We start from the raw sequence: 26,957 nt of genomic DNA on the forward strand, positions 1-26,957 counted from the left end.
CGGTGATTAGAGGTAGAAGCAATATAGATAACAGCCTCTCTCTCCACATCAGGCACTCCTGATCTTCTGTACCCTGTTTTATTTTTCTTTAGAGCATTAATTACTCTCTGAAAGTTATGTGTTCATTTACCTGTTTGTGAATTTTTTGCCTTTACCACTGGGGTGTCAGCTCCATGAGGGCAGGAATTTAGTTGGGTTTTTTTTTGCTGTATCCCCACCATCTAGATTAGCGCCTGACACATAGTAGGTACTTAGTAAATATTAATTTGAATGAATAATCAGTCCTTCATTACGGGGTACCTACATTCCAGTGAAGAAGACAGATAATGCATATTTGGTTCTATGAGAGAAGCTGATAACAGTGACGGTCATGCCGACTTCACTGAGACTCGGAATACTGTTGTTTATCACTTGCATGTTGTTGGGATAAATTGTCTTGACATGTACTGAATGGACTGTGGGGCATTTTTGCTCACCTGCTGTGCTGGACTGGATCGCTTCTGTGTGTGTGTGTGTGTGTGTGTGTGTGTGTGTAAGTGTAAATTGAGCCACAGGTAACACACTCACCTTACCCTGTTTGGGTACAGTGTTTTAGTGAGACAGCTAGGGATTACAAGCAGGGCATTCTGAGTTTTTTTTTACCCAAAGATCAGGCCATAGAACAGGTTCAGGACTGATGGTAGAGGTTTACCCAGTCTACAGGGAATTCAGATATTTTCTTCTCTTTCTAGGAAAGCCAACTTCTGTAGGTCACTCTGCTCCCACCACCTATAGCAGTAGTTCTCAGCCTTTATTCATCACAGACTCTAACGATAGATAATATTCCTGTAACAGAGCACCATGGGCTGTGACCCACGGAAGGCAGGCTGAGGTTGCATGGAATAAACTAGAGACCTAACTGTAGCTCTGCCTCTTGTTCTTCCATTTAAGAGAGTCAGTGGGAGTGTGCTTGACAACATCATAGGGATAAACCTTGATAGAGCACCAGTTTCTAAATAAAAGCAATTCATTTGGAACTTTAGGACTTTAACAATGATGAGTAACAAATTGCTTGCGACACATCTGACAACCGAAGGACCTCGGGTGACAGTGAAAACACTTAACCGCTGGTGTGGCCCAGGCACTGAACCACCAAAACCGACCCTGACAGAAACAGTTGTGCCATCAAGTACAGCCTTGCTAATGGAGTCAGAGCCTGTCATGACAAAGCAGCCAAGAGCCAGCGATGTACACAGGATGGAGGGAGACTCTGGGCTGCTCTCCCCAGGCGGGGTGGGGAGTGGAAGAGATCTTGTTTCCCAAAGATAAAACTTGGGTTGAGGCCCTGTTCTTGCTAGTTCTTGCTGGAAGCTTCTGCGCAATTCACTTGCCCTTTCTGAGCCTAAGTTTCTTCCAATACAAAGTGAGGGAGTGTAATTTTGGCGACCCCTCATTTCCCAGGCTTGATAGGATGGGAAATCCGCCCCCGTGCAAGACAAATCACCATATAACCAAGGTAAGGAAGATGAGGAAGGGAGCAACGACAGCAGTGTTTTTTCTCCTCTCGTAGAATGATGATCCCTGCCTTCTCTGTCCAAATGTAGCCAAGAGTGAAGGTTGAGAGGACTTTGGGGGAAAGGGGAGGAAAGCAAAGGCGGGACTGGACTTCCTTCTGTGCTTCTCCAGAAGAGTTATGTTCTGTGGAGTGCAAAGATACAATTTGGGCAATCTGTTTCATAGTTAAGATTGTTAAACGCAGTCAACTGGGTCTGAATAGGCTCATGCCTCTAGGATATTCATGAAAAGTGCCATGTCTGAGGTGGCCTGGTTGTTTTGAAAATGGGCTGATTTTGACCAAGGGGAAAAATTGGGATTCGTTTACTGTAAGTTGCAAGTAAGAAACAACAGAAAGTTGAATATTAGAAGAACTTGGCTATCGCAAAAACCGCACACTTTCACATCAGTAAAACATGGAGTTCTGATCTGAGTGGAATATGAAACTCCTTGCAGACCACAGAGAGTAAAAAGGAGTACTTTTGTTTCATTATTAATACCGTTGTCCTTATTTCTCTAAATGAGAATTGATAGCAACCATAATAGAATCTTTCTCAAAGACCCAACACAGAAAGAAAAATAAAACAAAATAAACAAATAAAAACCTCACCACCACCATCACCACTAACAAACCCCAGTGCGCAGAGGATGCGTGGTCTCTAAACTAGCCATTTTTAGGTCATCACATTCTAGGGGAAGGGGCCTGCGTTTCTTAAAACTATTTTTTTCTTTTTTTCCCTTTTCTGGAGGACTGGCAAAGTTGGCCTTTTATGACGCTGCGAGAAGGGTAATTTTGTCCTTTAATGTGCTTGGGCATCCTGACACAGATGACTTTGTGTGTATTGGGACTATTCAAGTTCACTAGGAGAGAGAGGCCAGAGATGCTGGATTGAGGGGTGTGCTAGAGAGTAAAAAGGGAGCTCTCTGGAGGTAAAACAAAGCACCCTTTAAAAATGAGAGACCAGTGAAATTGAGGGAAAGAGGCCCATTCCTTGCCAACACATGACATGTGGTGAAACGTCTATGGAATGGAGGTCAGGGACTTGAGTGTTCGTCCCTTGGGGCTGCCACTTAACCACAGCTGGCCTCTGCTCATTTCTCACTGAAATGTGGGAGTTGAAATAGATGTTTTCCAGTCATTCTCCTGAGTGGTATTTAAAATTGGTGATTATTTATTCAACTCTTGCTTCATGGGGACTTGGGGTGTTGTGGCCGTGGGAAGGGAAGCTGAGGCCAGGGGTTGGGGGGGTGGGTGTTTGGTTGAATGGATGTGGTTGAGCAGAACAGCACTAGAAAGATTATTATTATTATGTTATTATTAATTCAGGAATAGTCCTTATAGTACGGGGAGCTGACGTTTATTGAACATATATTCCTTGCCAGACCTTGGGCTAAGAGCTTTATACTTGTTATCTTATTTAGTTTTCACCACAGCTCTGTTGAGGTGTGAATCTTAGCTTTCTGTTTCACAGCTGTGGAAACTGAGGTATTGCAAGAATAAAGAACTTCCCCAAAGTCAAAGCTATTAAGTAGCTGCTTTAGGCTTCAAACCCTGACACCTTTGTCATTCTCATTCCGCTATACCCTGTTCAGTTGCAGAGTTTGAAGGTTGCTGGCCATCTAGCAGGCTTCCTTCCCCTCCATTTGAAGTTCTCACTGACGCATTGTTGGTCAGACTTTCTCTAAAGAAAACTAAAAATTAATCTGAGGAATCAACACAAAAAGATAGTACACAATTAAAAAGTTACAAAAATGCATGTAATGAAAAACAAGTCTTACTCTTATCAATGTCTTATCTCTCGACTCTGCCCGCTCTTTCATCCCCCTAAGAGGCAGGCACTGTTATCGGTTCCTTATATCCCTTTGTAGAAATAAACTGGGTATAAACAAGCATATGTAAGTATTTATATTCCTTTATATCCCAGTGTATATAGAATATTTACACAAAGGGGAGCATACTACACTCATTATTTGGCATCTTGCTTTTTTCATATAATCATACATCTAGATGATTTCTATATCAGTATCTTGTGTCTGGTATCGTGTAGATTTAATTTACATTTCTGTTGTTTAGTGATTTTTGGGCATCATTTTAAATAGACTATCCCCATTTGTATTTCCTTTTTTGTGAACTGCCCTTTGCCTCCCTTTCTATTGTATTGTTGGATTTTTTGCTTATTGATTTATTACAGTTAAGAAAATGAACCCTTAGTCTGTGATAGGAGGAGCAATACCCTGCCATTTTGCATTTGTCTTTTGAACTTGCAGATCAAAATTTAAATATATATATATATAGTCAGTTCAATCTTTTGGTTTTATGGCTTTTGGGTTTTGTGTAACACTTTGAAATGCCTTTTCCACTTCATTTAAAAAAATCTTCTAATTTTCCTTCTAGTTGTTTCATCTGGTCTCTCTCTCTCTCTGTCTCTCATCACCAATTCATTGAAATTACATTTTGGTAAAAGATGTGAGGTAGGGATCCATTTTTATATTTTTTCAGACCCACCTGTCCAAAAGCTATTTATTGAATAGTCCATCTTTTCCACACTGATTTGAAAAGCCACCTTTATTATATATTAAATACTTTAATGCTTAAGTACTTAAATATTTAATACTTAGGAATTTGCCTCATTTGGGGGCCTTTTGTTCCATTCATCTGTCACTTCATGCATCATTATCAATTACTGTAGCTGTGTAATGTTTTATTATCTGATGGTGCTACTTCACTCTCTGATTAGTTCCTTTTTTTCCCAAGTTTTTGTCTTTTAGCACTTGTTTATTTTTTCCATGAACCTTAGAATGAACTTGTCCAGTTTTAAAAGTAATGTCCTGTTGACATTTTTATGGGAGTTGCCCTAAATTTGTTCATTAACTTCATGCATTATGCATTGTAAATTTGTTATTTCTTGTTCTTAGAACACTATGCCTTTGCATTTGTTGAAGTCTTCTTTTATGTCCCTAGGAGCGTTTAAATTTTTCATGTAGACCATGCATGTTTCTTCTAGGTTTGTTTTCTTAGGTATTTTCTGTTTGCTCTAGTTAATGGAATTATTTCTTATATTATACCATCTAACTGATTGTGTGTGTGTATGTGTGTGTGTGTGTGTGTGAGTGTGTGTAGCTTCTTGGTTTCAGTATTTTTTTCTACACAGTCACTTTACTAAATTCTTTTATTACTTGAATAATTAAATTTTTTTCTAGTTTCTAATTAAGTAATCATATCATCTGCCAATAATTTACCTTTCTCTTTCTAATTTTTATAACTCACAGCTTTTTTCTAATTATATTGTCTATTACCCAGAGAAGAATGAATATAGAATAGCAGTGTTAGTGTTAGAGTGAATGACCTCTTCTTTCTGACTTTAATGGGAATGCTCATAATGTTCCCTGTTCATTGTGATGTTGGGTTTTGTTTTGAGAAATAGATTGTGTTAAAAACTATCCATCCTTATTCTGAGAGTGTTTTCTTATTTTTTTAAGTGGAGACTCATTGTTAAATGTTTATCTAATACCTTTTTGGAAACTATGGAAATAATCATACATTGTCTCCTTTTCTCTTTTCTAAGAAAAGAGTTGTTTTTCTCTTTTATCCTATAAATTTTGTGAAATATATAAACACATTCTTCAAACAGGAAATCATGCTAGTGTTCTTGGAATAATATCCACTTTGTAACAGTTTGTGCATTATTTCATTTTATTTTATTTTAGTATTGTTGGAATCTAGATCTCAGTGCTCTATTAACAATTTTTGCATCAATTTTCATAAATGAGACTATTTCAAAATTATGTTTGTGTATGTGTGTGTGTATTTGCATTGTCAGATTCTACTATTAGTATTATGCTTAAATCATCATAAAAATAATTTGGAAGCTTTTCTTTTTCTTTGTTCCTTTTTGAAATAGTTTAAATAACATTTGTATGATCTATTCTTTAAAAGTGTGTTAGAATTCCTCTGTGAAACTGCCTTGACCTGGTGCCTTTTTTAGAGCAGTGGAGGTGTTTGCTTTTTAAAAACTTTTTATTTCTTCTATAGTAATTGGACTGATTTTCTTTTATATCTTTTCTGTGGCCACTTTTGTTAATTGTATTTAGGAAAGTCACCTATTTCAAATTTATTTGCATGGAGTTAAATAATTTCTTGTAATGATTTTCATTTCCTCTCTGTTTATGGTTATTTCCACATTATTATTTACAGTTTTGTGGTTTTGTCGTCCCCCCCCCCCCCGCTATCCTCTTTTTGATTAGTTTAGCAAAAGTTTTATTATTCATTCAAAACATAGTTCTTGCATTTATTATTGGCTGTACCACTCTTTATTTTCTCTTTAAAATCTTCAATAGTATGTTTCTTCTGCTGTGACTAGGTTTATGTTGTCATTTTTCTAATTGAGCTTGACTCTTCATTCACATATTTTCATTTCTGTTTTCTTATTCATATAAATAAGGAATACATTTTTCTTTACAGATTTCTCTAGCTGTATGCCATACATTTTGTTTTCGATTTAGTTATTTGGCTATGTACAATTTTCTAAAATGCCAGATCCAATTATAATGTAAGCATCACGAGGATAGGAACCTCTCTGTTTATTCATTTTGAGCCTACCATAGCGCCTATCACATAGCAAGTGCTTAAGAAATATTTTTGTATGAATAAATAACCCTATGAAATAATTATGGGATCTGTGGCTGGTTCTCTCCTGTTACTCTAGTTCATTTCTGCCATCTTTGGACATTCTCTCTTGGTATCTACTAATGTGGAGGCATGAGAAAATATTAGACATACTTCACGTTCTGTTTTCAGAGTATGTTATTAGTGGATTTATTTTTAAAGTCTACCAATACAATTTCCCCCCAATCAAATAAACCTGAGTAAAAAGAAGATTAGCCCAGAGAAAATATATTTGAGTAGAATCATAATGTGAGAGCTGATGAGTTATCAGAGATCATGCCCATGATTTTTGCAGACTTGGGTCCTTTGTTCAAGCTAAATCTTACAGACAGGCCCAAGTCCAGAATGTAAAATGATAAAAACATACCTGCTATAGTAGAGGGGAGGGCACAGAGCCAGGGAAGCCCAAAACCCTACTGCTGGCTGCTTTCCCTCCTGACCTCCTCCCATGTCTCATTTGAAAACCATAGTTTAAGTTCAAAAACTCTCAATTTTCAGCTGAGAATGAAAAACAAAAATGCAAAGAAGGCAAATGATTCATTCAACGTTACTCAGTGAATTAGAGGCATAACGTGGGACTACAACTCCGGCCTTCTGTCTCTGCATTTAGTGGTATTTCCGGGCTCCCGGGAGGCCTCCTGTACTTTGCACCAGTGTGTGCTTTTTGATGGACCTGGTATTTGATGACCTCCCTCGGCAGGCTTAACAATCCTTGCTAAGGCATAGGCAGTTTATTTGCTGATCCCGGAGGGGAAAGCTGTGATTCAGGCTCTGAGGTCTAAGAACTGCAGACATAGTTTCTAGTCTCCTGATGAAATTGCTAATCTGGGTGCCAATGGTGTTTCTGCTGCACGGACACCTGCCCACATAGCATGATTAGAAATTATAATGACGACGACGATGAGTCTTCCAGGACACCCACGTTCTTTACAAGATATTTCTGCTAATCGTCTCTACCAGAATCAGTTGGAGAACTTTTTTCTTTGAGTCTTCCCCCCTTTCTAAATCAACTAAAAATGCCGGTCTAATTCTGGTGTAGGTTAAGATTTGTCCTCTCCGTTCCTGGTGTGTCGTTTGTTGTGCAGGGGATCGTAGAACCTAGGGATAATGGAAATCGCCTTGGGCCACATATGAGAAGATTTGGGGCCCAGTTTCAGCAGTGCCAGAACTTTCCTATGAGCCCTTGGTAGAGGTTACTTCCCATCTCTGCAACTTTGCTTCCCCTCTGTTAAATGGGTATCTAGTTCTCCTGTGCCTGTTTACTAGGGTGGTGGGAATCAAATGAGGTTAATAAGTAAGGAAATGCTTCATTAGCTCTACCCTGTAAATCGAGAGGGTTGTTATTGAAGTTATTTTTGCATTGTCGATAATTTAGTCTGTTAAGGTTATGTTTACTAGGTGTGAGAGCTGGGAAGGCAGATTGTTGTATTTATCCAACACTGGGGATGGTTAGCACAGATAAAGGGCCAAAATAATGCCTGAAATGTAGTACGTGGGCTCTACCTTCAACCAGGAAAAAAAATGCTGCCATGAAGGGATGGCGCCCAGGGAGGAAAGAGACGATCTTAGGAGCTGGAAGTCTCAGTGGAAAAGTAAAAGTAAAAATTAGAGGTGGGAGAACAGGAGACTAGAGTCAGGGTGTGTGATAGCGAAGGAGCGACTAGAAAAGTACCGGCAGTGGCTTTGGACCCTGTCTATCTGGAGTGTGAGAGGACAGGCAGACACAAACAAAGAGGTTGCAGGGAAAAGAGCATCCTCAGAGACGAGCCGTCTCCAAGGAAGCCCTCCACATGCCCTCCAAGGACTGTAAGAGTGGTTCTAAAGCTCCTTAAGGTCAGGGATGGCCTTGTCTTCTTTATTTGTCTCCGTATCCTGCCATTAGCATGGCACTTTGTTCACAATACTTGCCTTTTTATTATTTTATTTATTTATTTATTTAATTAATTTATTTTTGGCTGTGTTGGGTCTTTGTTTCTGTGCGAGGGCTTTCTCTAGTTGCGGCAAGCGGGGGCCACCCTTCATCGCGGTGCACGGGCCTCTCACCATCGCGGCCTCTCTTGTTGCGGAGCACAGGCTCCAGACGTGCAAGCTCAGCAGTTGTGGCTCACGGGCCCAGCTGCTCTGTGGCACGTGGGATCCTCCCAGACCAGGGCTCGAACCTGCATCCCCTGCATTGGCAGGCAGACTCTCAACCACTGCGCCACCAGGGAAGCCCAATACTTGCCTTTTAAAAAGAAAAAAATTTGTTTTGGGCCTTGCTTTTTAATTCAAGGTTAAATATCTGAAGGAGTGTTTAGGAGGGGTTCTGACAGGAAAGAGCTGATTTGTGTAATTCCATTTCTGTTTTAGCTTCACTGTTTCCTCATCCAAAAAGTGTTGGGCTTCATGACTTGGTTTCTATAACACTCACTACCTTTGTTGAAGGGAAAACATTTTTCTAAAACTAGGGCTAAAAAAATTCTCAGTGAATATGTTGATATTTCTGTTACAGTGCTAAGGCTTTGGGAAGGAGTAAAATGTTTCCAAAAGTCCTTTTCCTTTAATGGAGGACTTCAGCTTACATACTGGGCTCAGACAATCTTAGCTTTTATTCTTGTTCTCTTTCTCTCTCTCTCCCCCTCTCCCTCTCCCTTTCTCTCCCTCTCCCTTTCTCTCCCTCTCCCTTTCTCTCCTTCTCCTCCCCTCTCCCTTCCCCCCTCCCTTCCTCCCTCCCTCTGTCTACTCTCCTACCCACCCATCTACCCACCTACCTCTCTATCTGCCTATCTATGGAAGATGGTATAATTTAGTTTCTCTTATGCTTTAGACTTCGGTTGGTTTGGTGAATCAAGTCAACTGAGTTGAAGAAAAACTGACTTTTGAAAGAAAAATTTGAAAAAAAAAAGTGTCATGATTCCTTGAAAAGGATTTTTTCCAGCCTAGGTTATATAGTTTCACAGATACTTGGGATGGGAACTAAAAAAGTCTGGACACACTGCTATCTGAAAACCCTGTGAATGTGTTGGCTAAGCACTTTTTCTTCTTAGCACAGATGGAGACAGACTCTTTTTCAGTAAAACAGAGCCAATATAATCTTTGAAACTTTCAAACATGATTTGGGAAGATGATTCCCTGTATAATGCCAGTCCAAATATAAAATTAAAAATTTCAATAATTAGCAAACGTGACTTTTTCAATTATTACTTTTTTTTGTTTTTGGGCCAAGTTGTCCTTTCACATTCGATTCCTTTATTTATTTATAATTAAAAAAATCTTTTTAATTCAGCTAATTTCTAGCTTGCAGTGAATCTTTTAACTAATTGGAAATGTTTTTTAATTTATTATAAGAACAACAAAAAGCAAGAAGTCACTTTATGTAATGTCTTTTCTCGCAGTTCAGTGTTGTCAGCTCTTTTCCTGATCGAGTTTTGGTTTGGCTGGAAGCAGCCTGAGGGTGTTCATTTCCCCAGTAATTTTTACCTGTTTCTGTTGGTGAGTTACGAAAAGAGTAGAAAGTTCCTTTTTACACTTCACCCAGCTTCTGCTACTGTTAATAGCTCACGTAACCAAAGTACATTTATCAAAGCTAAGAAAGTATCATCAGTTCACATGGTTAATTAATCTACAACTTTTATTTGGATTTCCCGTTTTTCCACTAATGCTTTTTGTCTGTTCCACGATCCAGTTCAGCATACTCTTCTGCGTTTGGTCATCATGTCTTCTTAGTCTCCCGTCTGTAACCATTTTCAGCCTTTCCTAGCTTTTTATGATCTTGGCACTTTTTAAGTGTACTGGGCAGGGTATTTTGTAGAATGCCCCTCTGATGTTTTCACATAATTAGACTAGGCTTGTGGATTTTGGGAAGACCACCATAGAGGTAAAGCCCTTCTCATGGCTTCATATCAGGGACTACATGATATTAACGTGACCTCTCACTAGGATGTTAACATTGCTGTTGATCAGTTTTGTTTTATTATGTTTTAACTAAAGACTATTTGTCTGGGACTGTTAACACTCGGACATCTTGACACATTAGTGGTGACCATCGCTGACTAGTCTTCAAACTACCAGCTTCATTCTAACGGAAGTGCAAAACTCCTAAAGCAAGTGTCTGCCAAAGCTCAGTTAGAAAATGTGGTTCTGACGTGAGGCTCATCTTGGGGCTGGCTTCAACATTTCTCCAGTCCTAACCCTGGGCCTTGCCTGTGGGGAGAGTTGAACGACGGTGCTGGTTTTGTGCATTCTTACCCAATGAACAACACAGGGATTGGGGCCCACCTTAGAAACCAAATCTCCAACAGAAAGGAGAACACTAGGGAAGGCAGGAAAGAGAGAGAGATGGGCTCTGCCAGACTTCTGGAGATGATCCTTCTCCTTGATTGGTATGGCTTCAGGGATGCCAGCCATTATCATCCTCCTTCCTATCTTGGGGAAAAAAGTGATAGACGGAGAGCTCTTTAGCATTTGACAAGGGAACGGAATCTTCCATATTCACAGACCCAAACCAGAAGATATGAAAAGGTGAAGTGTTTCTCACTTCTTTTTTTCTGTAGCTTCATGCATTGACGCATTGCACATTTACTGAATTTTTACCTACCTTGTCTTATTCTCAGAGGATACACAGTTGGGTTGGGAAGAGAAGTACTGATGACTAGAGTTGGAAAACAAACCTTGATTCAAGACACAAAAGATTTGAGGGTAGAATCTCAGGTCCTCTGTGTGATGATATCAGTATCCCAGTGGGTAGAGTGGCTAAGTTGCTATTTTTTTTTTAAATAAATAAATATATTTATTTATGTATGTATGTGTGTATGTATGTATGTGTGGCTGCGTTGGGTCTTTGTTGCTGTGTGCGGGCTTTCTCTAGTTGCAGCAAGTGGGGGCTACTCTTTGTTGTGGTGCGCGGGCGTCTCATTGCGGTGGCTTCTCTTGTTGCAGAGCATGGGCTCTAGGTGCGTGGGCTTCAGTAGTTGTGGCTCGCAGGCTCTAGAGCGCAGGCTCAGTAGTTGTGGCGCACGGGCTTAGTTGCTCCGTGGCATGTGGGATCTTCCCGGACCAGGACTCGAACCTGTATCCCCTGCATTGGCAGGTGGATTCTTAACCCCTGCACCACCAGGGAAGCCCTAAGTTGCTATTTTGTTAGTCATAATCCTTGGTCCTCTTTGGTTTTCCTCATCCTCACATATGAGATGGAGCATTTTCTCTCTCTTGCATTTGCTTTCACAGTGACCTACAATCTCTTGGTCTCGAGGTATACGGTTGAGAGAAATACTTTGCAATATTGGGTGAGTTGGGTCTGCCTGTGGGAGTGGAGTATCTTAATAGCTATTGTAAAACTTGTTACCTTTCTGCAACAAATGTTTCACTCTGTTAGGTGAAGGTTGAGGAGAAGTTGGAGATGTGCTGTCCAGTATGACAGCCACTAGCCACGTGTGGCTATTGAGCACTTGAAATGTGGCTACTGCCACATGCTGAAAGAATAAAATTTTGTATCTATTTGTAAGATAAATTTCTTTTTAATATTCTTTTAAAACGTGGTGGCTAGAAAATTTTAAATTGCATATGTGGCTCACATTATATTTCTGTTGGACAGTGGTTAGAACCTGGGAAAAGTAGGGAGCACAGTGAATTGACCTTGTGTTCTCCTCTGAGTTCTAATAATGCTGGCATTAAAAGGAAAGGCTTCAACAGTCATAATTTTCATTAAAAAAAAGTCTGATTCAGAAGAATTAGTTCATTTTACATGATTGCTTGGACTGGAGAAGAATCTGACATTTGGTATTTTCATAATTGAGAACATAACTTGCTGACTTAAAAAAAAAAATCACAACATTTTGTGCTTGGCTTCAGGTACCAGACTTTGAGCTCTTTGAAAATAGGGATGGTGTCCTTTCTCTTTCTACCATCCTTTCCCCCCAAACCACACACTAACACATAGAAGGTGGTTAACTGGCATTTGTTCAGAAGCAAAATAACTTTTAAAGAAGTGAAAACCTTATGAAGCTACCTTATATTTATGGTTGGAAGAGAGAAATATCCCCCTTTATAAGGCACCCTTTTTTCTTAAGTCAGTCATGAAAAGTAAAGAACATTGATCCAAGTGTTTATTTACTTCTTGATTTAATTATCATTCTCATCAGGTGTCCCTGTCAGCTTTGCTTATGATAAAGAATCTTTTCAAAATGCTTATTAAGTTTACCACCCCCCTGGGTAAGGGGAGACAGAAAAAGATGCTGCTTGCACAAATTAATCCTCATCTTGTTCAGATATTAAATCTAAGGGCCTGAAGACTGGATTATTCTTATTTTTCCTCTTGTTGGATGCTTTTCATTATCTACCTATGCTTTGGAGGATCTAGGAATACTAATGAAAAATGAGTTTAAGCTTGGGCTATATTAACTTTTCATCTGGTTTTTAAATTTTATTCTGCTTCATGCTGAGCCAGAGCCTCTGTGAATACATGACTTACCGGCCCTTACTCTTCCATTACGTTCATTCCCTTGAGTGTTCCTTCTTCAGTATAAGCCCTGGGGCTGGGTGAGAGAGCAGGCTTTGTGCTATGTTGTTATTTGGCCTGAACCCTGTGCTGGGAAATTCAGGAGCCTCCATGATTTTTTATTTTACATTATGAATGGTGCAGACTCTACCTAATGTCCAGATGTAGTCCAGGACATGTTGCCTCGGTTAGAGCCAAGGCTTATAGAATCTACAATGGCTTTGTAGCTCACTATTCCTAATAAAGGCCTCTCAAAAGAGATTTTTTTGGTTATATACAGCCTATTTCTTCTCTTTTTTTTAAAATTTATTTATTTATGGCTGTGTTGGGTCTTTGTTTCTGTGCGAGGGCTTTCTCTAGTTGTGGCAAGCGGGGGCCACTCTTCATCGCAGCGCGCGGGCCTCTCACTATCGCGGCCTCTCTTGTTGCGGAGCACAGGCTCCAGACGCGCAGGCTCAGTAGTTGTGGCTCACGGGCCCAGTTGCTCCACGGCATGTGGGACCTTCCCAGACCAGGGCTCGAACCCGTGTCCCCTGCATTGGCAGGCAGATTCTCAACCACTGCACCACCAGGGAAGCCAATATACAGCCTATTTCTAAGACTATTTGAAGCTTTGATTCTTCTGCTGAACAGAATGGAAGGTCGTGCATTCTCTTGGAAGTGTGTACATGGCGGCTGTAATGAGTGGAAAAAGTATTGGCTTTGGAGTCAGAAGACCTGTGTTTACTTTCTAGCTCTGCTATTTTCTAGTTTTCCGACTCTAGACAAGTAACATATTATCTCTGAGCATAAATTTCTTCATCGGTTCAAATGGGACAATATCTCCATCACAGGGTTCTCGTATGTTAATAAAGGTGCAGTACTTATTTTAGGGACCAATCCTTAGGCTTTACAAACACTAAATGAATTGGTTTTCTCACACAGGTCTTGTGATTTTGCTGGTGATAGACCACTAGCCATCTTCTGTCTTCATTTGGAGGTGGGGGAGGAGGGCACTGCGGTGATCGTGTGGTAAAATCCACTTTAATTCTAGCTGTGAGAAAAAGAGCAGGGAAAATGTAGTAAACAATTGCTTCTAAAAAGCTCAGACTAAAAGCACTTGATGGATTTGTGCTGGTTTCCCGGTAGACTCATCTCTGTACTGCCCGCCTAGCACAATTAATAGTTACTACTCAAGAAAGAACAAATAAAAAAAGAGAGAGAGCAGACCTAAAAACATGCTTTCATCTTCCTGAAGACAGTCCCCTTTGTCAGGTCCGTGGAGCCGTACCTGTGAATCATCCTGGGAAAGCACAGTGTGGGTGACTAGAAGGAAGGTCTTGTGGTTCATTTCTTACCCACTTCCTGGGCTGGCAAATGTCTAAGCTCATCTTTCTTACCTGCTGATGCCTTGTCAATATCCACTACCGTTCACCATGCATCTTCACAAACGAGGGCCTCTTTCTCACATCCTTACTCCAAATACATCAATGGTTAGAGAGCTTGTTACTCTCCGGGCAGAAAAAGGTATAAAGCAAAGCAGAATCAAGTTGAGAGGGTAAGCCTGGGGCCATGGAAAAGCACATGGAGTAGGTATATAGAAATGTGAGTGTGAGCACAGAAACACTCAAGCCATGTTTGTTTTGTGAGGGTATGAAATGAGTCACAGCCTTGCTCCAGACAGGCCAGCTGACCTTGGTTGCTTCACTCCTATGCTACTAGATAGAGCCCGTGGATCAAGCTTTGCCACTTGCAGTCTTAAAGCTTAGTCAGATTAGAAGAGAAGCCTGACTTTGAGGATGAATGCCCTCCATGGGCATCTAATTCTCCTATAGATTTAACTTCACAGGCAGGATTGAGGTGAAGGTCATGGATTATAGCGTCCGTTCCCGTGTTTGAGTCCAGTCGAAGCAGGTGTGATTCTGGGCGAGCTACATGCTGAGCTTCAGTTTCATCTCCTGTGAAACAGGGGTAGGATTGGGTCAGTACTGGAGGTAGCACGTGGAGTAAGGTGCCTGGCACAGAATAAGCTCTCAATAAATGACTGGTATTGTGTTTGCTATTGTTATTGTTATTATGTCACCACAATCATTTTCCTTGATGCTGCCCTATAGGGATAGACTGTGGCTACAGGAAACATTAGTTGTGAAAGGGCTTTGTACTAGAAAGATGGAAACTATCTATTGAGTGAACAAAGTCATTAAAGAAAGCTTGGAATCAGTTCTACCATCTTCCTTTATATTTGCGCTCATGGATTGTTTGGCCTCAAGTTTTGGATACTATCTTTTTTTTGCTACATCTCTGGGATATTTTCCCTTTTCTCTGTTCCACCTATTATTGCCCTAAGACATGTTCTCATTGCCTCCTGCCCGACTGGTGTTCCTGCCTCCAGACGTTCCTAGAGCCCTGGTTCTCAAACTGCGGTTCCCCGGGCAGCAGCCTCATAGCTCGCTAGACAGGCAGCGTCTCAAGCCCCTTCCAGACCTGCTGAAACCTGGGGCACATTCCCTATGGGGCTGCATGGCCTACATCCAATGCCACTTGCTACCACCTACCCCCTTTGCTCTGCTTGGCTAGTGTGTGTTTGTTCTGCCTCTGGAACATTTCCTGATTTTGATTGTTCTCACTACCTCTTTTGTAAGAGGTGGTTGAGCAGGTGAGCGTGCGCCGTGGAAAAGCACTGGGATAGACTAGTGACCCACCCGAAGTCACCATTCATAACCTTGACTATGGCAATAGAGTCTGAAACGGTCTCGATACTTTTATGACTTCCCCTTGTGACCTTTCTGCATACTTGCTGAGTGCTTACTATACACCAGGCACTGCTTATAGTATACTCTAATGGATTAGGTAATTGGATTATCTCATTCTCTTGAAGGATTATTTATTGATATCTTTATCTTCCTCTTGTTTTAGGATGTCAGCTCTCTAAAGGTTGGGGACCTTGTCTGTTGCCACTATATCCCCAGCCTGTGGAAGATTGCCTTACATAGGAGAGGCACTTGGGAAATGGTTATTTAGGGAACGAATGGGTCCCAGAAGATCGTCATTTGGAAACAAATCTACATGCAAGGAAGGAAGAGTCTCTTTCTTCCCTCTTCCAGATATGTTCCAGGAGAAATTAACCTTAAGTTGGTCTTTATCTTTAGTCTAAGAGGTGGAGCAGGCATTGGAATCTGATTTAGGATTTGCTCTAGTGGCCTTGGGTACAGATGCAGGTCCTGAAAATCTGGGAGAGAGGTTCTTGAGTGGCACCTTAATGAGAACATGTCTTTCTAAAGCCTTAAGTTTGGCGATTGGCCTGGTTGGAAATACAGGGCCTTCCGAGTTTTATGTTCTTTGTGCGCACGTTGTCGACGTGTGTATGTGAACCTTTTATTATTATGGACTCAGCTGGCAGTAACCATGGTGAGAGTAGACCTATCACACAGCATTTTTCTGAGTCAGTTTAAAATGCTGACAATTAAATATACCGTACTCTTTTAAGCGATCCATCAGTCTCCCTTGTTGTCATGGTGACTGGAGTATATTTAGAAATGTGACAAGTACACTGAGTTCAATTGCACTTTTGCCAAAACATAGTTTTGCAGCTAAAATTGAATTTCCTGATTGAAGATCCAAGTGCTGTTAAGGGGGCATGATCGTTTCTATACATTATTCTGGAAGCATAACTTACATCATTCTATTAAATCAGCAGTTGAAGTCTTATCAGGCTAGTAAGATATTGACACTAGAAGTGGTTATACTTAGAGTTGATGAAATAAAGTGAAATAAAGACATCTTTTTTTTTCTGTTTAAAAGTGAAATTTGGGCCTCATCAATATAACTAGTTTAATGATTAGTACCTTATATATTTATAAAAATTTGGAGGTAAGTGTGCATTTGTCTGTTCCTCCAGATTATATTTTTTATTTAAAGAAACTTATCAGGACTTCCCTGGTGGTCCAGTGGTTAAGACTCCATGCGCTTCCACCGCAGGGGGCATGGGTTCGATCCCTGGTCCGGAAACTAAGATCCTGCATGCCGTGCCATGCGGTCAAAAAAAACGAAAAAAAGAAAAAAAGAAAGAAACTTATCAAGGACCTCCTCTCTCCTACTTATAATCCATTCTTAGCAATATTAGGGCATCTCTTTTCACTTTTGGTCTGACCTCAGATTGACAAACATCCTTATTTTTCCCCAACCGCATTCCTTTTGGGTTTCAAATGAAGTGGAGTGAAGAGATAAAATGAACATGACTTTTTGCTCAAACAAAAGAAAAGTCAAAGTTTTGTCTAGTCAGGAACTTGGTTTGAATCCTCACTCCCCTCTTGTCCTTTGTCCTGTCCCCACAGTGCTGAGAATGATGCTGAGTATGAACTGCTTGCTCGTTTGACCACGGAAAGTTTAGGCAATTATGCAGTGGCTGGGTCATTATTACAACCCTGATTTCATTCCTGGTCACAGACAGATTCTTGTTCTTTTTTTTTTTTTTTTTAAAACAGAATGACATTTTATTTATTTATTTATTTATTTATTTATTTATATCTATCTATATATTTATTTACTGGCCTCACTGCGGCTTTCAGGATCTCAGTTGCCCGACCAAGGATTGAATCCGGGCCATGGCAGTGAAAGCCTGGAATCCTAACCACTAGGCCACCAAGGAACTCCCCAGATTCTTGTTCTTGAAGTGAGAAACAAGTGCTCCTGGATAATTTTGCTTCTATGTTTCCATGGAGCTGAATGCTTTGGTAACTGGGGTTGAGTTTTAAGCCCCTGATAATATACATGTTAAACTGTTTTTATTTCTTTCATGTTCATGGCAAACAGTCTGTTTTGGTAAGAGGCATCCTAGTTATAATAACGGTTGGTAAGATTTACTGAGTTTTTACTATAGGCCAGGCGCTGTGTATACTGAGCTTTTCAGTGGATCATTTCACTGGAGCGACACAGTAATCTTGAGTGGGTCCTAATGTCATGCTCATTTTTACATTAAAGAAACAGGTTTAGAGAGGTTTTGTATCTTGACCAAGAGCATCCCTTAAGTAGTAATGGAGTCTGGACTCTGGTCCACCTGCCATATTAACCAGTGGCTGCCCCCACGGAAGGCACCCAGTGAATGTCTGTTGACTAACCAAAGGACTACTCCATGGTGAAGCCATACAGATGTTTCAGTGTTTCTAAATGCTCACTAACATTGCAGCTGCGTGAAGGTAAACAGGTAGCAGGATCTGAACGCAGAACTGAGGCCACTCTGTATCTTCCCTAAAGGTTTAGAACCAAAGAAGATTAGTAGGAGGTGGGAAGGGAGCAGACATAAATCCCATCAAGTCCAGTGGTTTGGTTTCAGGACCTATTTACATTCTTAAAAATGAGTTTTTGTTTATGTGAGTGATAACTAATGCTATTCACTATCTTAGAAATTAAACAAAAATAAAACCAATATTTTAATAAAAATATTTGTATGAGAATAAGTACATTTTCCAAAATAAACAAAGAAATTAGTGAAAAAAGTGGCAACTGGATTCTTACCTCTGTGTTGTATTTTTTGCAACATGTATTTTGATTAAAATTTATGAAGAAAATCCAGAAAGGATTTACAGAAAGGATTGGAAAAGGAAGTAAAAAAAGAGGTAATTGTGGATTTTCTTCTTTGATAATACACCAAAATTTGACAAGTGGTAGTTTCTTAAAGTTTAGTTGCAATGTGAAGTCTGAACTCATATCAATAAATCTTTTTTTTTAATAATCCATTATATTAAAATCCACTGGTCTAATTTTTACTTTGAATTGATCTTCACCTATGATTGTGTAACATCATTCACTGGTTATTTGGTTCACGGAGTTATGCGTATCTTCGAAATGTTGACATGTTTTATTCTTTAGCATTTAAAAAAACAATTACATTCATTAATATCACCACTGATTTCATCAAAAAAGAGTGTTTTAAGTATTAGGAAGATGTCAAGTGCATAATAGTAGATGCAAGGTTTTAAAAATTCTAATTTTCACTTTAACATTTGAGTTTTATCAACGACAATGAATCCTGTTAGCTGTTTTTCTTGAAATGATAGGTTCTTTTGGTTTATTTTTGAGAAAATGTATGACATGACCAAGTCAGAATGACCACAGTTTGTCCCTCATTCTTTCAAATAAAAATGGTGTCTCATGCAAAGAGCTGTTAGTTCATCTCTCGATATAAACAATCACACACGTGTGTTTCTTGGAGGCAACCATTATAGTTTGGGATTCAGCAGAAGTGCTTTGTGAATACTTCCTACTATCTCACACAGAATATTAAAAAGATGTATCAGTCTTATGAAGAAGATGTGAAAACCTCAGGACTGAGATTTAATAAAATTAAGGATTTTTAATTCATTAAGGACAGTCTTAAGTGAAACAATCCCCCTGCACCCCCCCCCCCCTTTACTGTGGGTGCTTGGTGGTGAAAAGTACAATGGCTATCAGTACATTTGGTACCACTTCCTTGATTCATGTTAAAACTCCAGCCATTTTTACCCACTTATTGCTTTTGCACCATTGGTGTAAATGTCCACGCAGTGAAAAAGGTTTATAACGTCTTAGTATTATGAACTTACACTCCCCTGAAAAGGTCTAGAGGACCTACGAGTTTATGGATCACACACTGAGAGTCACTGATCTAATCCAGTCTTTGCATTTTATGACAGAGGGGAGCTGGAAAAGACCAACCCAAGACAGCCCCACCGGTTAGTGGTAGAACAGGGACAAGAGCTCAGTTGTTAGTGCATTCCTCTTTCTTTTTTTCTTTTGATTTCCTGTTTCAGTTTCAGAAATTTCAAGGTAGATGTTCGTGACATTCTTTTGTGAATATGGTGATGCCAAAGTATATAATTATTGAACATATTTAGGAAGATTTCCATATTTTTTGCATATTAAACCCTTTGCATATTTTCCCTACTCTGTACTCACCACTTCACCACTGCTCTCTCTTCTGCTTTTCAATATTTCAGTAGTTACCACTGCTGCCTCTTTAAACAGAGCATGCTTTGTCTTTGCCAAGTGGAGAGAAGGTGAGGGAGCAGTTGACTGCTTATTCATTTTCTGGTTTAGAATTCCAGCTTTGTGGGGAGAAAAGAATCAGTGAGTTTGGGCTGAAGCAACGACTTCCTTCTTCACCTAGATTAGTTAAAAGTCACAGAAAAGGAAATTGTACACACAACCATTATCTTTCATATCACAACAAGTCATCTCACTGGCCAGCCACCCTCAACCTTCAATTCTCTATTAAAACTTGTCTCTCTCTCCCCCTCTCTCCCTCTCTTCTTCTCTCCCTCTCTCCCTCTCTCTCCCTCTCTCTCCCTCTCTCTCTCTTTCCTTCTCCCCTTCCCTGAAGGAGGGAGGTTGTCCAATAAAAATTACTCTTAATTTTGCTTTTGCTTATGTTAATGTTTTATGTGATGACTCCTTCAATAAATATTGGTCAGATTTTGAAATTGCAATGAAGGATGCTGAGAGAGGCAGTAGAACCAGACCTAGGCATTGCATTTTCTCTTTAATACCTTCCTCCTGTTTTAGAGTAGTTTTGAGGGAGGTTGGGGGTTGAAAGCAGTTGCAGTGTATGAAAATGAGTATGTCTGGCAAGCCGTAAAAGTAGGTTTGCAGACTCCCAAATGTATTGTTCTCTCATTTTCAAATAAGTTGGATGTTCTTTTGCAAGATGTCATTTTTTCCTATTTCTCATCCAACATTGATTGCTTTCCCTTACCTGTGAACTTTGTGAGCTAAACTTTGTTTTCTAACTTTCTGATTCTTCCCCCATGTCTGTTTTCATTACCCCAAAATGTGATCAGATTTGGCCTTTGGTCACCCCTGTGAATCAACTCTTTCCTAAACCTAGGCCTTTGGTCACCTCTGTGAATCAACTCTTCCCTAAACCTAGGCCTTTGGTAACTTCCTTTTCTTTCCACAAAACTGATGTTTCCGGCCCTTAGTTACCTGCAAACCATTAAGTCTTTTTTCTTTCTTTTTTAGACTTCTAGTTATGGTTTTTCCCAGCCATTTATTAGGCTCAAAAATTGCCTAGCAATAGTTCTAACTCTTCACAATGTTTTCCGCTGTCTTGTCGGAACTTCTGGAGCTTGGGTCTGTCCTATGCTTGGTGCATCATAGGAGCTCCATGGATGTGTTGAGTGGATGTTATTTTTATCTCTTTTTCAAAGGGCATTCTTCAGATTTTTATCTAGTGATCTGAGCTATTGTTTATGCCTCAATATTGGCCAGCTAAATCTCTGAAACACAGAGCGGCACTGGCCCGTCTTCTCATGTTGAGTCCCTCCCGCCAAATGTCATGCATGCCTTTCCTGGCAGATGGCCACTTAGCCTCTACTAGACCACTTCTAATTCTTTGGGGGCAATTGGTTCTGCTGCTGGACCACTTCATGTTTAATGTTCTCCTTTGCATTGCTCTGAAACTGGATTTTCTATCATTTTAACCCTAATAGTTCCAGCATTGTAGATTATTCAAAAGTATAATATGACTTATACAGGACACATCCTCAGATACCTCAAGATAGCTTTGATTCCCTATCCATCTTCTTTCCTCCTTCAGTCTTTTTCTTGCTACTTATGTCCCAGGATGCTCATATTCCTTATGCCTTCCCTATTTCATACCACTTTCTAGAGTTCCATCTTGCCATCCAACTCTAAATGCCTCTTTCAAACCGACTTCTTTTCTTTGTTATTATACTGAGAACAGTATGAGTTTGGGGGCCTAAAACCTGGGATATGAATTCTAGTACCCTAACTTACTAGGTGTGTGAACTTGATCAGCTTACTTACTCTTTCTAAGCATTCCTTTACTCAGACGCAAGAGGGAAATATAATGACTTCTAAGAATATTTTTAAGGATTAAAATATGTGAAGGGCTTAGCTCAGTTACAGAAACATAGCATGTAATAGATATTACTTTTGACTTGATCAATTTTTTAAAAAATCTTTAATTTTTTTTATTGAAGTAGAATTGATTTACAATATCGTGTTAGTTTCAGGTGTATAGCACAGTGATTCAGTTTTATATATATATATATAGTTTTATATTTAAATATATATGTATGTATGTATGTGTGTATATATATATATATATATATATATATATATATATATATATATATATATACCGTTCTGTCTTTGATTTTCTTTTTTTCCACATATGACCTGGTTTTTAGTATTCATTATTTCAAGAATCTCTCCTTCCTCTTTCTTTTTCCATTGTTCCTTGTTTGGATTTTATTTATACCTATAATTTTAAAAGAAATTTCCATTATCTCTAGATTATTTTCCCCCTCTATTTTTAAATTTCATATCATTTAGCATGGTTTTCTTGACAAATATTGTTTTCCTCTACATGAATTTTCTCATCTCCTGCCTACATTTCTGTTCATATGTTCAGCCTTTATTATTCTTCCTGTGAAGAACATTTCTTCACCCCTCTACTGGGTTAATGATGGCTGGGCCACTGCAGGTTACTTAACTTTTCACTGAACCACTCACTTAGTAGCTTTTAGAATCATTTAGTTGAACAATATGCTTTTTAAATTAACTGTTCAGTTAATTTCAATTCAACTGACATTTACTAAGCACTTGTTATATGACAGTGTATTGATCTAAACGCTATAGGAATTACATAGAACACTTTTATCATTTGTTCATGCAGTCATTCAGTAAACGTTTTCTTGAGTACCTGCTAAGGACCAGATTCTGGATTTGGGGTTTGGTTTCAAGAAATTGAATTGGACAAGGTTTCTCCTTCAAGACATAGAATCAAGGAAAAGTTATAAAACAGTGTGGTAATTTTAGTGATCTAGATATGAAACTAGGCATTATGGTCATCTTTGGAAAGACTGCTTCGCCAAACCCCTTTGGGTCAGGAAAAGCTTCATAGCAGGAGATACGCTTAAAGGCTGAGTAGGGGCTTAGAGTCCACTGGAAAGATAAGACCCATATACTAGGGGTTAGTTATGTTTGGTTATAAAGCCAACTTCTAAGTTCTATGTGTTATCATTGACTTCCCCACCCCTGCTGCCCAGAATTGCATACATGCAACATTTGCCTTTTTTCTGTTTAGTTTAGGGGCCTTAGAACCAGTGTTTGGGACCTAATTACTGCATGAATGCATATTTTTGTATTCCAAGATAGGAATAATAACATAAATACATAAAAATAATCTCATGATGGTAGGACACATTACAAAGTCTTTCCCCATCCATCATCTCCCTTACTTCTTATAGAACAGGTTAGTGCCTGTGGGTTTCCTTAGTGAGTATCTTAAGCATTGTTACAGATAGATATTAGCACAAGAATTAGCACTGAATAATTATGTATGGAGGATTTACAAATAATTTTTTCTCTCTTTATTTCAAAGTGATCATGCTGTATTGTCTGATTTTATTTAGATCACAAACCAGCTCTGCCCATAACCAGGTATCAAAGAGTCCCTTTTCTACTCTGTGCCTCACATTTGTCACTTGTCAAATAGGAATATTGCTACTATTACTAACAATAATACCAATTTCACCTCATTGGCTTGAGGTGAAGAATAATATCATTAATCCATGTGAAAACACAATATATATAACTGATCACAGTTGAAAATACAAAATGTATCTTTTGAGTGACCAGATGGTTGTCTACTTTGTCAAGGTCAATTCAGCTTAATTAAATAATTTTCACTTGTTTCTTAAACTTTCTGAGGTAGCTTTGTCTTACTTTCTTCTGTTTACCCAATAGTGACTGCTGGCAAGTGCTATATGTGCAGTAAACACTTGTTGATTGAATTTTTTAAAGTACTGATCTTCTAAAGTCCAGTGCTGGAAATTTGTGAGCTACTTATATTTCTGCTTAGGATTCCTAAAGCCTCTGATTTAATTTCTAGATTATAAGTTCCATTGATAGAACCCTTATAAATATCACATGAAGAAGATGAGCATTACCTTTAGGCCATGCAATTTACTTTTTAAAAATCTGATTAATTTCAACACAATCAGCCAGGATGTCAGAAGATCTCAGTGCCTTTGATAGATGCTGACAGGTGAGGAAATTAAAATCAGGGAGGGAAGCAATTAAATACTGGCAAACATTACTTTAATGAGACAACCAAATTGTTCATAAGCCATGGAGTACGTTGTATTCTTGATAAACGTCTTAGTGTATCAGGTGAGCGTGCATTTAAAAATGTTCTTCATACGGGATTTGATGATGGGAATGAAGGACGTTCCATGTTTGTCATCTAAAGCCTTTGGCCTAATCTCACATTTCAATTGCTTTTGGGGTCAGACTTCCTAATAATCATGTTTAAGATTATGACATTGTTTAATTTATAAGTAATCCTCTCACCACCACCTTTATCAATCCATAAAACTCACCAAAATGTACAAAGTCTAGACAAAATAATTCTTGGCCTTTTCACAGTGGTTTAGGGACAACCATGGTCAAGACCCATGGAAAGAGAAGTAGAAAAATGTATATTTAATACAACTTCTGATTTAAAAGACTTGGGAATTGTAGTGCTAAAACCAGAACCCAGGTCCTCAATCCAGTGTTCTTTTCAAGATAACCCCCCTTGCTCAGAAAGAAAATCTGGGACCACAAGACTGAAGACTTAACTTGTTTATTGGCTTAGAGGAAGTTTTTACAAGGCTCTGTCAACTGCTCATTTGTACTATAGCACTTGTAAAATATCAAGTATTAAGGGGCATCTATACATTGACCTTAGTGATTCTCATGCCATTTGGTTGGAATTTTTGTTCGTAATGTCAGGATCATCATCTAGAGTTATGTTGCCTAAAAAATTTTCTGGGGTGCAGTGGTCAATCCAGAGGTTACCATGGTTTGTGAAGAACCTGTCGAAGCAGGTCTCTCTGCTCTCTTCATTTCTCATGTCCTCCCGTTCCTCTCTTCTTTTTTCCTTATTCCCCATCATTTTTCTTTCCTCTCTCTCTCTCTCCCTCTCTCTGTTTTTTCCTTTGGCTCTGTTGTTCTCTCCAGTTTTCCCCCAAATACAGTAGAAATGATGAATTATTTTATACTAGTCCCAGCTAGGTTTGGTGAGTCTTGCTTTTGCACTGATTCTAATTAATAAGTTGAAATTTTGTAAGTTAGAGGTTGATCATACTGATTTCTTTATTTTTGGCTGAAATTGCTTCTGGAGATGAGAACAGTTTTCTTGGGAGAGGATGGGTGATTTGATAGAGGATGCAGACCTGCCAGGTTCTGGGCCAACAATCATAAAATCTACAGAGGCAGCCAAGGATAACTGGCTTTATTACCAAGACGCTAGAGTGGGATTTGTCACTTGTCCCAGATGTCTTTATGGGTCTAGTGGAGAACTCCACTGCATTGGGAAATACTCGAGTTACTGAGGCCACGTGCCACTCAAACTGTGTGAGAAGAGGACGGCGAACTTCTTAGCTAGAAGGTTTCAGCTTTTCTACGGTGTGAGATGAAACTTAGTGATGTAGACCCCTTTACGAAAATTCAGTGGTACAGCCTTCTGTTGTTTCTGTGGCTTGTGTTTCGATAGCTTGCCCAAGGATGTCGCATCTCTGAAACTTCACTGGGGAGAGCTGAGAAAGTGTTCATGGTAACCCTGCATCGAACACTCTTTTGCCTCAGCTTAGTAATGTGTCATCTTCTGGTTAGACCACAGATGTGAAGTCTCTCTCCTTTCACTTGCCAGTGAATCAGGACTCAATACTAAATGTGCTTTGGTGCCTTGACAATGGACTTTAATTGGGTATATACTCATTTTACCTTTCCCTCCAAATAGAGCGCCCCCAAATGGGAGGCTGCATCGTGTAGTAGAAGAGTCCTTACTTGTTTGGGGATCAAGATACAAGGTTAAACTTTTATCTGTTCCATGTTAACCACGTGAGTTTTGAAGTTTGGTTTCCTGATTGGTAGAATTGGGCTAGTAAGGTTTCATTGGGGTTATGTCGAGGATGATTTGAGAAAACATGGTCATGAAATACTTTTCAAACTATAAAGTATAATGTTAAAGATGATTAATGTTTTGATATTGGTGGCATATGATAAGAGTTTCTTGCAGAGTATCCTATCAACCATGCTCTATTCATATAATCTGATTTGAGCCCTGTATGAAAATGGGATATATTCATAAAACTTCTCAGAGGTCTTTACTTCTCAATAAATCTATGCTTATGTTAAAACAAATCCCCTTGTTCTTGCACTCCTGTTGGAAGCTCCATATCTCTAAACCTAAAGCACGATACAGGCACAAACTTTAGAATGATCTGTGATAAACCTGCAGGCCATTCACCTAAAGCAGTTTTTTTTGCTTTTGGGGGTTGAGGGGATACATGATTCTTAACTTTCGAGGTTTTGTCGTTTGGAACAAAAGTTCTTTGTGCTGCTGTTAGGTGAGGCCATGTTAAGATTGATACAGATAAATTTTGTGGTATTTTAAAACTAGGGTCACAAATCAAGGAAATACCCAACCCAGAGATATCCTCTAGCCTTCCGTGCTTAGAGTATCATTCTTTGATCATATAAGTGTGGGCTCATAGGAAGAAATGTTACCATTTTGTATACCACTGCTGTCCATGCCTATAGATATGAAATAATGGAGAAAAATCTTCCAAAAAAAGTTTAACTCATCTCTGGCTATGAAGTAGGTATTATATGCCACATTTACATGTAAGGAAATTGACATTTGGGGCTTAAGTAACTTGCCTAAGACCACTGGTAAGAGGAAGACAGGTCTGACTGGCTCTAAATCCCATGTGTTTTTGCTACTTCTTCACATCAATCAAATAGCTGGTTTTATTTCATTATTCCCTCTTCCACTAAGTCTAGTGGATCTAGTCAGTGAGTTGTCTGTCCTTGTGTTTTCCCACCTAATATCCTAGGTATAAAGGAAAGACCACTGGATGAACAGGCAGAGCTCAGAGGGTCCAAACTCTCACTCTGCCATGTACTATACTATGTAGTCTGGGACAAGTTACCTACTTTTTCTGAACTTCAGTTTTCACATCTGTAAAATCAAGACAATAATACCCATTTCCCATGACATTTGTGAAGTTAATCAAGAGAGAGATGTTAGTTCCCTTCTCATCCTCCTTATCACTCTGTGAGCTTCTGTTTCCTCACCTAAGAAGTGGGTAGAATAATCTCTTCCTGCTTCTTCACCAGGTTGTCATGGGGTGAAATGAGATAATGAATGTGAAAGTGTTTTGCAAACAAGAAACTGCTGTATAGATAGAAGAGTTTATGATTGTTAATGAATAAATAGAGCTTGGAACCTAAGAGTAACCTTTACCTGTTTCA

General features: G+C 39.2%; 1 protein-coding gene and 1 long non-coding RNA gene across 9 annotated transcripts in view; one reads left to right on the forward strand and one right to left on the reverse strand.

The window, feature by feature from the left end:
* LPP (LIM domain containing preferred translocation partner in lipoma) overlaps window positions 1-26,957 on the forward strand; it is a 692,297-nt gene that overhangs the window by 151,686 nt on the left and 513,654 nt on the right. The gene's annotated exons all lie outside the window — the stretch shown is intronic.
* Window positions 8,183-26,956, reverse strand: LOC309660684. The gene is made up of 2 exons (XR_014263541.1): window positions 20,553-26,956; window positions 8,183-20,510 (listed from the first exon to the last, which is right to left on the reverse strand). It is a non-coding gene; the product is annotated as an uncharacterized lncRNA (long non-coding RNA).

This window comes from Balaenoptera physalus, assembly GCF_965194825.1.
Source record: "Balaenoptera physalus genome assembly, chromosome: 4".
NCBI lineage: Eukaryota > Metazoa > Chordata > Mammalia > Artiodactyla > Balaenopteridae > Balaenoptera > Balaenoptera physalus.